Source organism: Saccopteryx leptura, chromosome 1, assembly GCF_036850995.1.
Source record: "Saccopteryx leptura isolate mSacLep1 chromosome 1, mSacLep1_pri_phased_curated, whole genome shotgun sequence".
NCBI lineage: Eukaryota > Metazoa > Chordata > Mammalia > Chiroptera > Emballonuridae > Saccopteryx > Saccopteryx leptura.
The window spans coordinates 46,733,121-46,748,912 of NC_089503.1; the positions used below are offsets into that span (position 1 = coordinate 46,733,121).

Below are 15,792 nucleotides of genomic sequence, written 5' to 3' on the forward strand. Positions count from 1 at the left end.
AAACTGGTTAGAAGATGACCTGAGGGGTCTATGTAGGGGGGGCAAAAAGAGCTTCTTCCCTCTACTTAGACATGAGAGATATTAGTGAGCAAGATGTCAAGTAATTTTTCCCCTTAAAAAGAGACAATTTCCAGAGTATCTTGTACTAGATCCTGTGGCAGATTCAGGTCAACTTCCCATACATCCCACACTTGAAGCACTCAAGGAGGATCACAAAGGTTCAAAACCATAGCTGTGCCTGACCTGTGGTGGCGCAGTGGATAAAGCGTCAACCTGGAAACACTGAGATTGCCAGTTCAAAATCCTGGGCTTGCCTGGTCAAAGCTCATATGGGAGTTGATGCTTCCTGCTCCTCCCCCCTTCTCTCTCTCTCTCTCTCTCTCTCTCTCTCTCTCACTCTCTCCCCTCTCTATAATGAATAAATAAAATCTAAAAACAAACAAACAAACAAAAAACACCATAGCTGTGAGAGCATAGCATGCCTTTCCCTGTCTTCCAAATCCGAGGTTAATTACATTCAGTATAGCCTATGTTTATTAGCTTTTTATTCTTTGGGGGAAAAAAAAGTGGTATTTAATTTTCCTATGCAGTATATATTTGAACATTATATAACATATTTTTATGTAACAGGTTCTTGACATAAAACAGTTTCCCTTATTATCTAAATGTATTTGGGGAACAAGTGGCATTAAATATATATATACACACATACCCCAAGGCTGTCAACGTCTGTCTTTAGGGTAAAGAGCTGGAAGAGAGGAAGAAAGTGAGAGACTTTGAAAAGGTCTCCTCCCCAGTAAGGAGCTCTGCAGATGGCTATGGTAGGGGTAGGAGGTGGGGGTAATGAGTTCTGTTCAGAGGTTTATCTCACACAAGAAGCCGCCTGGGGAGGGGCTGGCTGAGCCACACGAGGCCCATGTAAGAGCAACGCTGCAGAACGACAGGAATAAGCAGGAGAGGCAGAAATGCACAACAGTATGTGAGAATCATGCTCACAAGCCCTTCCTTGCCACTACTACTAGGGTATACCCAAACACTCACCCCTTGTGTTCCACTGCCAAGGACTTCAGTCCTGCTTAAAAGGAGGTGCATACCGCTTTTGTCAATAGTAACATTGGTCACCAATCATTGTGGGCCTGGTAGGCTCCTGGCCTGGTGCTGGGCACTCCACACACAGGATCTAATCCAGTGGTTCTCCCAGGAGACATCTGCTACAGTGGTTAGACAGCAGACTCTAGAATCCCCAAGCACAAATCCTGCCCCACCCCACACCAGCTGAGTGACCTTGCGCAGTTTACAAAACCATCTCACTAGTGGGTAAGTGACGATAATCATAGCACCTACCTCACGGGGTTGTTATGAGGATTAAACAAGTTAATAAACATAAGATGACTAACATAGAGGGTGTTCAATAAATGTTAGCTGCTATTGACATCATTATTATTTCTAATTTGCAGAAGAGGTAAATCAGACTCAAAGAAGCTAACTAATATGCCTAGGTCACATATTTCAAACTAGTGGCTGGCAGCTAGGTGCAGTTAGCTCTATAAGATTTCTCTTACCTTTTAAAAACATCTAAATGTTTTACTCAATATATGTACTAAATCCAGTGGGTAGAGTATTAATCAGAATATTAAGTTAGGCAGACTATTCAACTCCTCCTTTAACCAGGCTAGATAAACAAGAATTTATACTACTTAAAAGAACAACATGTGCTAAAATAAAAATCATTTGCCATCAAATGTCAGCACTCAACATTCCTGTGAAACAAAGATGACTAAAGCTCGTCCAATTGCATCTCCCCAGATGTTGTCCCCAACTCAAAACCTCCTTCATGTAGATTTTACTCATGACCATGTCCACTCACGCCCTGTTGCATTCTTCATCTCATGCCCCACCTCTCCATAAGTGTAGTATTGCCCTTCCCTCTACCTGCTTAGTCCCCGGGTGCCTATCCCATCCCATCTCTCCTCCAGACATTTCATTGGAACTGGAAAAGCATATCCTGAAGGCTCCCTGTGCCTGTCATTTTAGGAAACCAGGATGAACTTCCCCCAAAGTGCTTGCTCTGAACAAGTTGGTGAGATATTCCCAGGGACAGCCCAACACAATTTGGAATGCAGCCATACCTAATCGAATTAGGTAGATCAAGGGCTGGGGCACACTGTTGCCAAGCGTGGGGAGGGAGGAAAACAAAACGAAAAGATAGCTTCTGGAGGACCAAGCATTTGAGCTGGGTCTTATACAGAGTAGGACTTGGACATGGGAAGGCTGGGGCATGGAATAGGTCCATGGCTGTTCCAGGGAATAGACAGCTTTCAGTTTGACTAGACAATCTGGTGCACACAGCAAAGCCTGGTAGACAACTGGGCTAGATATAGAGAGGTAAGAAGGAGCAGCAATGCAGACAGCTAACATTTTCTGAGTACTTGCTATGTGCCATGCATAGGTTTATGCATTTTTAATGTTTTAATTTACTTAACCCACACTGCAACTCTTTGAAATAAAAACTACAGTTATTCCAGTATTATAGATGAGGATACCAAGACATAGAGAACAAAGCAACTTGACCACAAGTCATAAACCTAGTAAGAGACAGGATATCTGTCTTCAAAGTCTGTGTTCTTAACCACCCAACAAAACTGTCTCTCAGGACATTTTGGGAGTGACAGGGTACAGGCACCGGGGTGTTAAGAGGATGGCAGTGCTTGCAAGCAGTTTGCAGTCTGCAACCCCAAGGCCACACATGTCGGCCACAGGCTGCTGGTAGTGTGTACAGTGAATATACTAGCAGCGGAGGCAGGAGAAGCAGAGCAGGACTAAAACGGGGGATAATGTGAAGAGCGGAGGCCAGGACAGACACCTACCTTAGGATATGCAGGAAGAGAACCAAAAAGAGCATCATGATCCAAAGGTGGAGGACGAAAGGGATTTCAAGGAGGTCAAGATGGGCAATGTAAAAGCTGCAAAGGGGGCAAGAACAACCATTTTGGACTAAGAACGGAGCCCTGAATTCAAGGCTGTAAGTTTTAGAGATCTTTGAGAAGAAACACAGAGAAGAGTGGTAGAGAGGGAAGCCGGAGGGCAGCAGCTGAGGATGGAGCAGAGGAGAGAGTGGAGGTGAATGTCTGCAGCCCTGGGACAGGATGCTGGGCAGGGAGCCGAGCAAGGGACAGGGAGGCTCAGGGGGACCACATGTAGACACGTGAAAGCAGGCCCGTAAAGATCTGTCTTCCCCTTCCATCCTTCCTCTCCTAAATCAAGACAAAGATTTTCCTGGGGTTGGTGAGGAGGCTGAAGAAAAACAGCATGAAGACTATTCTGATGAGAGAACTCTGGGAGCGGTGGAAGGGAGTGGCAGCAGGCACAGAGGGACGGCCCCCTGCATGCCAGGCATTTTACATGCTTCTCCCCTTGCTCCCTTGATCCTCATACAGATTCCATGTGGCAGACACTGTCATTAAACTACAGAAAAGGATTCTGCAGTCTGAGAAGTCGAGCACTTGTCCAAGGCCACAGAGCCCAAACCCAAGTCCTAGGTCCTGCTACCAGACTCCAGGCTCCCACTCAAAGTGAGGGTCCAAGAAGAGGGAGCAGAGGAGAGATCTCCTTGCTTTTTCTGCACTAGGAGGAGAGAAGGAGAAATGGGGAAAAGAGATGGGACATTATGGGCAGGAAGGAAGAGGTACTGAGGAGTTTAAATCTGAGCAGGGAGGAAGGGAGGCAGGGGGTGGGGGAAGAGAGAGAGAGAGAGAGAGAGAGATTTTGAAGAAAAGCCAGGGTGGAAGTTTGGGGTAAGTCTGGGTATTGTGATCAAGTGGCAATGAGGAGATACAGGACTGTGGAAAAGGGCAACATGCCTGTGTTTCTGGGCTCCTAACTAAACCTGAAGGTCTAGGAACGATTTTTTTTTACTTCCCTGCAAGTGTTTACCATAACACTAGCTAAAATCACCACCTGTGATTGTATCATTATAGGGGGCAATGTTTCTTTAAAAATGACTATCTCCCGGTGAAAGTTGATAATGGAATCAAAAATAAAAGTAGGCTCATAGGAGAAAGGCAACCTTTATATCAAAGACAAATTAAATATTTCGTTTTTACATATTCTTTTAGAGTTTTGTTAACATAGCCAGGTCTTTCTACAGTGCTTGTCCTTCATTTACTATATAAATTGGTAGAGATTGCTGGTGTGGATGGACAAGCACAACCACTTCCTTTTCCTCCCCGTGGCAGGCAAATCTCTTTTGCAAATAGCAAACTCCTCTAAGAAGTCATCATTTTATAAATCATTTGAAATGGATTCTTTAAAACACCATCTGTTGATCTGTTTAAGTTTCTATGAAAATAGGACTTCAGCTCAGATATTCTGGAGGTTCCAGGAGGTAAAATACCAACCGCAATTAAAATGTATTCAATATTTAGAGCCACACAGAACTTTAGAGCAGAAGGAACTTTTGGGATTACCCAGCTTAACTGTCTTACTTCCCATCTGAGGTAAATAGAATCCAGAAAGGTTCAGCAACTTATCTCAAGCAGCACAGTTAGGAGCCCAACTCTGGGCTGGAACCAGGACGTTTTAACTCTCAGGCTAGTGCTCTTCCATCATAGCCGTTTCTTTCTCTCTCCCTCCTTTTAAGTTTTATGGGTTGGAAGAATGTACATATCTAACTATGGTTTTAACTTACTATTATTATCATCATTCACCAGCTACATTTATAATCAAAACCAATATGCCCTTACAGATCCAGCTTCAGGTGATACAATTTCAAATCATGCCCAGGAAATTTTAAAGCCTTCTAAATATGTTCAACAAACTGCTTTAAACACTTCTCAATAAAGTGAACTCAGTAAAAGCATGAATTGAATGATTCAATTTTGTGTTTTAAGTTTTTTTTTTAATTTCATTGATATGGAAATAAAATTTAACAGTGATTTCTTTTTTCTTGCAAGCACAGAGAGCATGAAATTATTCAAAACTGCTCAGGAGCAGCAATGATTATTTTAAGCTCATGATTCAACCAGTACATTAATTAAAAACTCCACCAACCCAAATTGACAGATCCTGATATCAATGGGACCAGGAGAATTAAAATAATAGTTGTCATATAAAAATAGATTAAAGGGGGAAACAGCAGCACATGGCAAAAAGGTAAATGACAAGCAAGTATTAGGGGAAATGACATGCATCTAATGGGCAATGTTTATGTATATATTTTTAAAGAAGACCCTGGAAATACAGGTACAATCAAGAAATGCTTCTTCATAAATATCGAATCTTATTTCTGGAAGCTGGATGATAAAACTTGGCTAATAATTCCTTGCTGAGGAGTAACTATCTAAGCAGAGAAAAAAGACCGAAAGTGCCAAAATGCCAAAACAATGCCAGACGCCCGGGAAGGAGCCAAGCCCGTGAGGGAGGGAAAAGGGGACGAGGAATGTGGCGCGAAGGGTGTCAGTCAGCACGGTACCCCGCCGGCCAGGATAAACTTGACAACGGACGCCAAAGGCCCGTGTAGCCCTTCCTGCCCCTGCGCCTGCCCTCCGGCCCCTGCGTGTGCCTCGCGGCCGGCTCTCGCGACCCCTCGGGATGGTTGACTCGTGTCCCACAAGGTCGGCATTAATTTCTATTCTTTAATTTCTTCCTTGGAACAAACGAAAGCTCTTTTGGCTGTCAACGCCCAGCAATCACGAGCGGGAGCCTTTTTCTGCTCTGACATCTGTCAAACCTGCTGCTAGAGCCAGCCTCGCTGCGCCCTCCGCGGCGCTCCAGGGCTCCGGGACGAGCGGCGGGCCCACACCTGGACGCTGAGCGACATCCCCTCGCTGTGGGGCACCTGCTCGCACATCCGTGAGGGCTCCTCCCGAGGCTGCCCAGAACGCAGACGCCGCAGGCTGGACGAAAGTTCACAGGCTGGGGTCGGCCCCATCTCGGGCCGGGGATTCCCGGGGACAGCGCCAGACCCCGCGATAGGGTCGAAGGGGCGGGCAGGCTCGGACGCCCTAAGCCCGACGGAGACGCCCTCCCCGCCCCCACCCAGCCCTGCAGGCTCCCGAAAGGGAAGTGAAGGAGAGAAGGAAGGGCAGAAGCAGCATCGCTCGTCCAACGCCCTTGGGTGTGCAGCCGTCAAAGATAGTCCCTTCGGGGGTCCCCGGGCAAGTCCAGGGATACATCCTAGGACTTGCCCTCAGCCGGTCTTTGCTCCCCAAAGGCGGAGCTGTCCCTTTAAGAAGCAGCTGGCTTCTCTCTCCCCCACTCAGGTAGCGATGCCCAACAGAGGGGAGGTAGGTACTTTCCCGATCCCTTCAGGGGCGCCTACGGCACCTCTGCTCGGTCTACCCTGCAGCGCCAGCCCCCGCGAGAGAGTATGGGGGCGGCCGGGCGCGGCGCCTTTAAGGGGCGCAGCCTCCCCACGGCCCGGGTGGGGGCAGGGAGCGGGCACGGGCCCTTTAAGGCCGGCAGCGGGCACGTCGGGCAGTGTTCCCCGGCGGCCGGGCTGCGACCCGGGGGCGGCGGGGTTGCTGCCTCTGCAAGAGTGCTGACGGCCCCCGACGGGGTGCTCAGGGCCGTGCCTCTGAACGCGGCCAGCCTGACACTCACCGTGGCTCGCCGGGAGCGCCCGCGCCCGCGCCCCCACTCCGATCCCGCGGCGGCAGCGGCGGTGAGTCCGGCGCGGGTAAACAGGCACCTCCGTCCCTGACCTACTTTCTGCCTTCCCTAAATGTCGCACCACTAACCTACTTTCCGACCAATCCGCTCCCCGCCGGCCCAGGCCCGGCCCCCCGCCCACCAATCGCTGTGCCCAACCCCCCTTCCCCGCCCACCAATGGAGGAGCCGCGGAGCCCTGATACCTGCCTCTTCCCGCCAGCCAATCCGAGCGCCTAAAGGGAGCCGGACCCGCCGTCACCCCCGGCCAATCCGCGCGCGGCTTGGCTTCTTGCTGGCCAGTTGTGTGGCTGCGGGAGAGGCCGCTGGCCAATGGCGAGGCGAGGGGGGCCGGTTTACCTGCTACTTTCCCGCCACCAATCGCTTGGCACATAAGCGCACTCCCCGAACAGAGGGCCAATCTGCGCGCTTTCCCTGGATTTCCTCGCCCCTACCCTCTCTTTTCCCTCAGGTCGCTCGTTCGCGGTGGCCACTGCGGGTGTAGCATCTGTGCTCCTTCTAGTCGCCTGGGATGTGTCTCTCTTCCTTGGGTCCGTGACTTGTGTCTGGCTCACCGCTTCCACCACTCTTCTTTCCCCTTCCCCACTCGGAGCACTCTGACTAAAAGCAGCATTTCCTCACTCCCCTCCCTCCAACTCCATCTAGGAAATCAATTTTAGGAACACGAATGCCTAAAACATCCCGGTTTGCCGAAGTTCAAACAAGAGAACGAATATTTAGTATTTCTAGAAGGCTTTTCCAAGTATTCTTACCTTCTTTTCGTTACTCTGCCCTCTAAGCGTCCCGTTGGAGCTGTCATTCTCGTTAAAAAAGAAAAAAGAAAAGAGAGAACGAGAGAGAGAGAGAGAGAGAGAAAGAAAAAGAAAAAATCTGGAGCGATCCCATTGCATTTACTTCCAGTAGCTGAGTTTTTGACCACCTACTGTGTGGCGGACACCATTCTAGCTGCCAAGGTCTGTACCGCAAACAGTTGTCCCCGGAGTGAGATGGAAGGAAACAAATAGTTACAGAAAATAAATATTTCATAATAAGATACGACTTGAGCACTGAGAGGACACAATCTGTCTTTATTTCTGCATCTGAAGCACTTAGCAGAGGGCTTTGGCACAAAGAACTCCCAATCCTTCCAGATGTTAAACTCCCTAAATACCAGGACATTGTCTTCCTTTTGTTGTTGTTATACTCCCCGACACCCCTTTAGCGCCTAACGAAGTTGAGATGAAGGGGTGGAGGCAGGAGCCTGGCACTGAGTAAATGCTTCATAAATGTTTGTTGACTGGATAGTGAACAAATGAAACTAAATCACTGCACTGAATTCTGTGACCCAGATTAGTCCCTATAACTCTAGAATACTAGCCTTGTTCCTTGAATACAGACACTGCATTTTAATCATGTTGCCTATTCCCAGCTCATTGCCAGGCACAGAGTGGTTGCCCAATAGTGCTTGTGGCCTGAGGGTTGACTGTTTTCAAGGTCAACTAGCTTCATTACTAGCTTATTACTTTCCTTAAGTTTACATGCAAGTGGAATCATGCTGCTGTTTACTTTGTCTCTGCCTTGATTTCAAGAGGAGAGTCCTCTATGTAAGTGGATTTTAGCAATACACTTTTTATTGTTTTTTATTGATTTTAGAGAGAGACAGAAACATCAATCTACTTCTATATGGCAATGCACTTTTTAAGATATTGTAGACAAGATAAAGAAATATGGGCCTAGATTCTAGTTTAGTTAGTTGGATGCATAACTGGTTAAGTAGACATAACCAAAAGATGCTGATGCATGAATCCATGTTGACCAAAAGAAAGGGTGGAGAGAATCAATATTTGTGCAGCATCTATTCTATGCTAAATGCATTCCCTACATCTTCTCCTTTAATCCTCACAGCCCCATTTTACAGATGAGTAAACTGAGATTCAGAGTTCAGCCAGCTAGCCCTAGGTCACACAGTCAGTGGCAGAGCCATTATTCAAACCAGGCTTATTTGACTTCATAACCTTCATACCAGTTAGCATCAGAATGACGTAAGGCTCTCTCTAGGGCTCAGATGTCAGGACTTTTATCAGTGTTCTGAATGAAACCCCTGACTAAGGATTTGCATCACATTTCCAGATAACACAAAGCCAGGAGGGGAAGAGAGACCATTACACAACATAAATAGAGGTATCCTAATAGTTGTATGTAAGAGTAAGACTAAAAGGGTGCTAGGTGAAAAACAATTCAATCTGAGTCCTCAATAAAGGATGGGTGCCAAAATAAATGAATGGTGTCTTAGGCTGCATTGTTGGAGTTGTGCTGTGTAAGCAAGATAGGTGTGGTCTTAGTCAGATAGTTCAGTTGGTCAGTCTCATTGCAGGTTTGATCCTCAGTCAGGGCACGTACAAGAATCAACCAATGAATGCATAAATAAGTGGTACAACAAATCCCCTTCCACTCTTCCTCAAATTAATAAATAAAATTTTTTTTAAAAAAATTAAGCAAGATGGGTGTTATAGTATTGCCCAGTGCTGCTCATTATACACATGGAATATTGTCTCCAATTAGGGTTTGGCAAAGAAAAATATTTTACATGCATAGAGAGAAGGATGTAAAGAGGCTGGGGACGATGTATGTCATATGAGGAAAGATTAAAGGAAGCAGGAGGTTTTGCCCCAGGGGGTACAAGGTAACTGTCTTCATGTATTTGAAGAACTGTCAAATACAACAAAAATTAGACTTATTCTTCAGGTCCCTAAGGGGTATAAAGGGGATCTAGAATGAATAAATATGAAGAATTCTTTAACAACTAGAGCCTCCTCTGCCTTGATAAGTCAAGTTTCTTTTCAGAAGGTGTCCAAGTAAGAATTGGATGACTATGTGGCAGGAGTGGGGCTGGAATAGGTGTCTGTTTAGAACTTGGCCACCCTGAGATAACATAGTTCTATTTTCATACCTTGGTATTCTTCTCTTCCTATACTCACAATAATCCTGTGGCCTCAGTGGTCATGCTATTATTTCTGCACACATGTACCTGTTCTTCCATACATAATTATACTTTCTCTTGTGTTTCTCTTCGTTAAAGATCCCAAACACTTCCATCTTTCACTGGTACCTAATTCCTTTTTATTTGTTTTCTTTCAGAATATTGAATTTTCAAGTCTCTGGGCACTGTTAAAGGCCATACTATTATCCTCAATCTAAAATTCACTGGGCATGAGTAGAATCACATAGATAAAATAAAGGAAAAAGAAAACATTCATTGAGCACTTACTGTGTGTCAGGTGCTTTAAATACATTATCTAATAAAATCTTCACATTAACCCTAGCAGTTGACATGCTCTCTCCATGCTTGCTAGCTGAAATGACTTTTATCAACTAATTTAAACTCTTTGTACTGCAGTTTGCTCATAGGTAATATGGGGATCATCTAGTATCTTCTTCATAGGATTGTTGTGAGAATTAAATGAGATAATAGAAAGTACTAGCACAATGCCTGGCACGCAATAGAGATTTAATATTTATTAGCTTAACAATGACAAGAAATATCATTGTTATTGTGCTGCACCATTTTAGAGATAAAGTTAGGTTAAAGTAGGGTAATCCACAGTAGTTCCCCAAACTCTGATTCCATGGTCAGGTCCATTAGTTTTTTAAACTACAGATCCCCAAATTCCAACCTGGAAGATTCTGAGTCAGTGTTGTTGGGATCTGAGATGCAGTCAAATGTGAGAACTGCTGGTCTAATGGAATAAGCACAGACTCTGAAGTCCACCTGACCTGAGATCAACGGAGAAGCCGACGACAAGGCCAGGGAGTTCTGCAGTTGTGCTGTTTTGGGCAGGAAGGCAAGAAGTCTTGCAATGGACTTGTTAAAAACCTTGTGGAAAACCACAGAGGAATGTGTTGCTGTAAATAACAACAATATTTACTGCAGGTTGACAATGTATCCAGTACTGTTCTAAGAGCTTTATATGCATTACCTCAGTCAATGCTCACAAAGCCCTTTAAGGAAGGTACTTTAATTATTCCTATTTTGCTGATGGGGAAACAGAAGCACAGAGAGGTCTTGAGATCTCCGGCTACTTTGACAGCCTGACCCCAGAGCTCATACTCTTAACTATTTCAGTAAATTGCCTCATTCTTTAGACAATTCCTCTGGAAAACGAATAAACTTAGTAATTCAGAGACATACAGGGTGGGGCAAAAGTAGGTTTACAGTTGTGAGTATGCAAAGCACAGTTTATTCTTGTACAGTATTAGTATTTATTAATTATTGTATTATTTTTCATCCAAACAACTATAGACCTACTTTTGCCCCAACCTATATATTTAGGAGTCATCAATTCAAAGGTGGTAAGAGTGTTATTTTTTAGAATTCTCCAATTGATTGGGGTTTCATGTGGGGAAAAGGAGAATAACCAGAACTATGTCTCAAAGACAAGGGTGTTGTCTCATATTTAGGGAATGCAAGAACAGAAGCCTCTTCAACTAACATAAGCCCGAAGGGGGAGATTTATTGAGAGAAGACAGGGTACCTTGTAGAACCCTAGAATAAGAAGCCCCACAAGTCCTCACAAAGGACTACTAGAACTGAGGGTCCATTAGGTATAAAGCAATTCTCAACTCCTCTCTCGACGGTTATATGACCTCTGGTCTCGTCTTCTCTCTGCCAGTCCACTTTATAATTCTCTTTTTCTGTAGCTCTTTACCCTTAAACCCATTTGTACATGGGTGTTGAGGAGGGGAGGGGAGAGGAGGAGAGGGGAGGCTCAGACAGGTACTTCTCAAAGTGGGGGGCATGGGCTGAGCAAGATTCCCCAAAGGTGCTTACTGAAGTGAAAGAAGAATCAGAACAGGAGAAAACACAGAGTAGGTGGAGCAAAAAGAGAAGCAAGAAGTGAGAAGTCAGGTTTGGAGCAAGATAAAGGAAACTTACACTTGAGAAAACGGTTTGGCTTAGAACAACAGAGATTTGTATGAAAGCTGTTTTACTAAAACTGCTTCTAGAGCCAGAAGATCTCCTAGAGGAATACATGGGAGATCAGAAACGGGGAAAATGAAGATGACATGGTGCCAGAGAGTACAGATCTCTTTTTGAAGACATTTGTTATTTAAAGGAAAATGAGACAATGAATCACGACTGTCTCTTAGCAGCGAAGCCAGCTGAAAGCAGCTTATGTTTATATGTATATGTGTAGTTTGGTTTTTTAGAAATAGTTTTGACATATCTGGGCATACAAAAATAGGAATTTTTCAAAATCAGGCATTAATGGGTTAATCAGGTTTACAACTCTTTCTGTTGCTTTTAAAAACAACCTCCTTGGCTCTTTTTTCTGAATGGGATGTCCATAGCAGCTCTGAATGGGAGAACAGTAATACCTCACTTGGAATATGTCCTAGACCATGTAATTCAGCTTTACACTAGATCTTGTTTGCCAACATGGCTAAGATTCCAGAGATTTTGGTGCTCAAATGTCCAGGGGCTTTTCTGTTGGCTGAAGGGTGTTTGCTAGAGGGAGCTAAAGCACCGGTTACCACATTATTCCTCAACAGAAGCCCTGAAGAACAAAGATACTGTCTTTACAAAACTGGCATAGTTTTGCCCTGCTCCGCTAGAATGATCAGCACAAAATTCACTTTCTGGATAGTATTTTTTTAAGAAAAAAATTCATTCTAGTTTATAAAGCCAAGTGAGGTGTTAAGTCAAGCTATTAAAGAAATGCATTAACTGAAGATAATTACAATGTGCTTTTGAAAAAAAAAAAAAAGAAGGGATAGATGGACTAGGGTGGGGGGATTTGACCTAACATATTATCAAAGCATACTGCAAAACTGTGGTAATTAGAATAGTCTGATATTGGTTTTAGAAACAGACCAATAGATGAATGAAAAGGCATAGCATCCATAAACAGACCCAAGGAACATAAACATTTTATAATTCATATAAAAGTGAATTTTAAGTTCTTGAAAAAGATACGTTTTTCAAGAAATGCTATTAAGACACATAGCTAGCCCTTTGGAAACATATAGAGCTTGCTCTCTACCTAAGTCCTCACACTAAAATATAACCCATTGCTATTTAGGATTTAAATGTAATGAGTGAAATCTATAAAAAACACTAGAGAAAATATGAGTAAAGTTTTTATAAACTTGAAAGCCTTTCTAAGCATAACACAAAATTTAGAGACCCTTCAAATAACGGTGAATTTGTGAATACACACACACACACACACACACACACACACACACACACACACACACAAAAGGTACAACCAGCAGTCAGACCCACATAGAATGTATCACATCCATTTAGTTAAAAGGGCAGAAATTGGGGTAGTGTTATGTAAGAGATGCTTCTAGGAGTGTTATTTAAACCTGTCATTTGTAATAGAAGAATTACTTGTTAGAAAGCATTACTCCTTGTAAAGTTGTCATAATTTATTGGCCCTCTCTTTTCTTTCTTTCTCTTCTTTTTTCTTCCTTCCTTCCTTCGTCCCTCCCTCCCTCCCTCCTTCCCTCCCTCCCTCCCTCCCTCCCTCCCTCCCTCTCTTCCTTCCTCCCTTCCTTCCTTCCCTCCCTCCTTCCCTCCCTCCATTCCTTCCCTCCCTCCCTCCCTCCCTCCCTCCTTTCCTTCCATTCTTTTTGTTTTATTTATTTCTTTTATAAAAGTCAATACTCCCCAAGCAACAAAGCTGTTTGGATCCTGTGCAGCAACTCTGGGTTCTTTACTTCACTCAAATGATACTGATTCCAAACCTACCTAAGGAAAACTCTCATCTTACACACGGGTATGTGTGCATTATAAGAATAATTCCTACTCAAATCCCTCCTTTCTCTTTGCATTTATAAAACAAAGCCAAGAACATCTGTTGCTTCTTTTCAGATTACAAAACCAATTCATTTGCAACAAAAAATCTGGAAAACACAAACATAAAAAAGAAAATAAAAGTAATCTATAATCTCATTAAGCAGATAGAACCCCTGATGATAAGATACTGATGCATTTTTTGGGGGGGGGATTGAGATTTCTTTGTAATTTTATTATATTGTGACGTAATTTTTATCGCACTGAATTTTGTTTGACATCCTGCTTTTTAAGATGAATCTATTGTGAACATTCCCTCACACTGTTAAGCCTTTTTATACAACATGATGTCTAAATGCTACAGCATATTTTTTGTATGAAGGAACCAAACACCATTATGCAAAACCCTCACATTGTTTTAAAATTTTCTCTATTATGAACAGGTTTGAGTAGAGCATAGGTTTATGGGATGGGCCCACACAGCTTTCCTAGTCTTCATCATTACTACACTGGGTTTCAGAGAATCTGTTGATGTGGACAACGAATAAAACTTATTTTTATAAAACGTTTTTCTGAGGATTTTGTATTTTCTCCTCCTGCTACTGCTTCTCTATCATAAATCTTATATTAAAGACACAAGAAAATTTATCTGTCCAGTTAAAAATAAAACTGGATGTGACTATAGGATGATGAGTGTCTTCGGAAAATTCATCACTCCAGTTCTGTGTTTCAAAGGGCACTCTGGAGATCAAAGGGATTGACTGACAATAAACGTTACTGCAAATAAAGACATTCATAGCTTAAGTACCAATGGAGTCCTTTAGCTTTGGTTGGACTGTTCTTATTTTTGCCCTGTATGCTGTCTTTTCCTTTATTTACCTACTGCTAAATCGTTTCTTTGTACATCTGTCAGAGAGAGGCAAGGAAATAAGATCAAATGATGTTACTTTTTAGCCCTTGGGAGATTGGATAGGTGACAAAGTTGGAAGTCATCAGCAAAACAAGGTTGTACAGTGACCTATCTGCTTGTAAATTTCCCTTTCTCAGTGCCTTTGTCCACATTAATCTGGCTCACACCTGCTTCTCTGTTTAAAGGTCACTTCCTCAGGGAAGCCTTCCCTGACCTCCCAGCCATAAAAACACCCCGTACTTCCTCTCTCAAAGCACAATCACCCTTGTAATTTCTTGTCTTCCCATAAACCATGTTTGTAGGGTTCACTCATGTGTCCCATAGCTATCAAATTAGTAGCACATTAACAAAAATCAATATTGTTAGAATGATGAATAAAAAACAATGGAGACATTAAAAGTGAGCTGTACTTCTTCCGTAGATACACACAAGACAATCATTCCATAGAAAAATGTAGAAATTACCCCCTTCAATTAACCCCCATCAGAGTAAACTCTCCTGACCACCCTTTCTAAAATAGCCACCTCCTCATTTCACCCACCCTGTCATTCTCTACCCATCCATTACCCTTCTTGACTTTTCTTTCTAACACCACTACCTGACATTTTGTTATGTATTTAGTCATTTATTGTATGTCCCCTGCAACAGGGTCTGCGAGGGAAAGGCTATTTTTACTGCTCTGTCTCCCACACCCACCGGAGTCTCTAGCATGTAATAGGTGTGTAAATGCTAGTTGAATGAATGTATGAGATTCCAGAGAGCAACGCAATTGGTCCAATTTCTAGTGTTCTTATCAGACTTCAGTAACATTCACTACAGTATCATATAAGGCCAAAAGAATAAACAAATTTTTCTTCACTTTTTTTCTTTTAATTAGTTGCATTGTTCTTATCATTTGTAGCCATTTTTAGAGTCGCCACTATCGATATTTTTTATTTTTTATTTATTTTTTGGTATTTTTCTGAAGCTGGAAACGGGGAGAGACAGTCAGACAGACTCCTGCATGCGCCCGACTGGGATCCACCCGGCACACCCACCAGGGGCGATGCTCTGCCCACCAGGGGGCGATGCTCTGCCCCTCCGGGGCGTCGCTCTGTTGCGACCAGAGCCACTCCAGCGCCTGGGGCAGAGGCCAAGGAGCCATCCCCAGCACCCGGGCCATCTTTGCTCCAATGGAGCCTCAGCTGCGGGAGGGGAAGAGAGAGACAGAGAGGAAGGAGAGGGGGAGGGGTGGAGAAGCAGATGGGCGCTTCTCCTGTGTGCCCTGGCCGGGAATTGAACCCAGGACTTCTGCACGCCAGGCCGACGCTCTACCACTGAGCCAACCGGCCAGGGCCTATCAATATTTTTGTTTTAGCACCTGCTAGTGAGTTGACAGTATGTTCAAGTAAAGTATTTCATGAGTATTAAAACAAAGTAAACAACAAACATTTC

General features: G+C 43.9%; 1 protein-coding gene across 7 annotated transcripts in view; it reads right to left on the reverse strand.

Annotated features, from left to right (window-relative positions):
- The window catches only part of BMAL1 (basic helix-loop-helix ARNT like 1), a 107,002-nt gene extending 100,247 nt beyond the window's left edge, over positions 1-6,755 (reverse strand). For all 7 annotated transcript variants that reach the window (XM_066365634.1, XM_066365652.1, XM_066365646.1 and 4 more), the window contains exon 1: positions 6,601-6,755. The gene's annotated coding sequence lies outside the window, so the exon portion shown is untranslated. The remainder of the gene's footprint in view (positions 1-6,600) is intronic.
- Between the last annotated feature and the right edge of the window lie 9,037 nt (positions 6,756-15,792).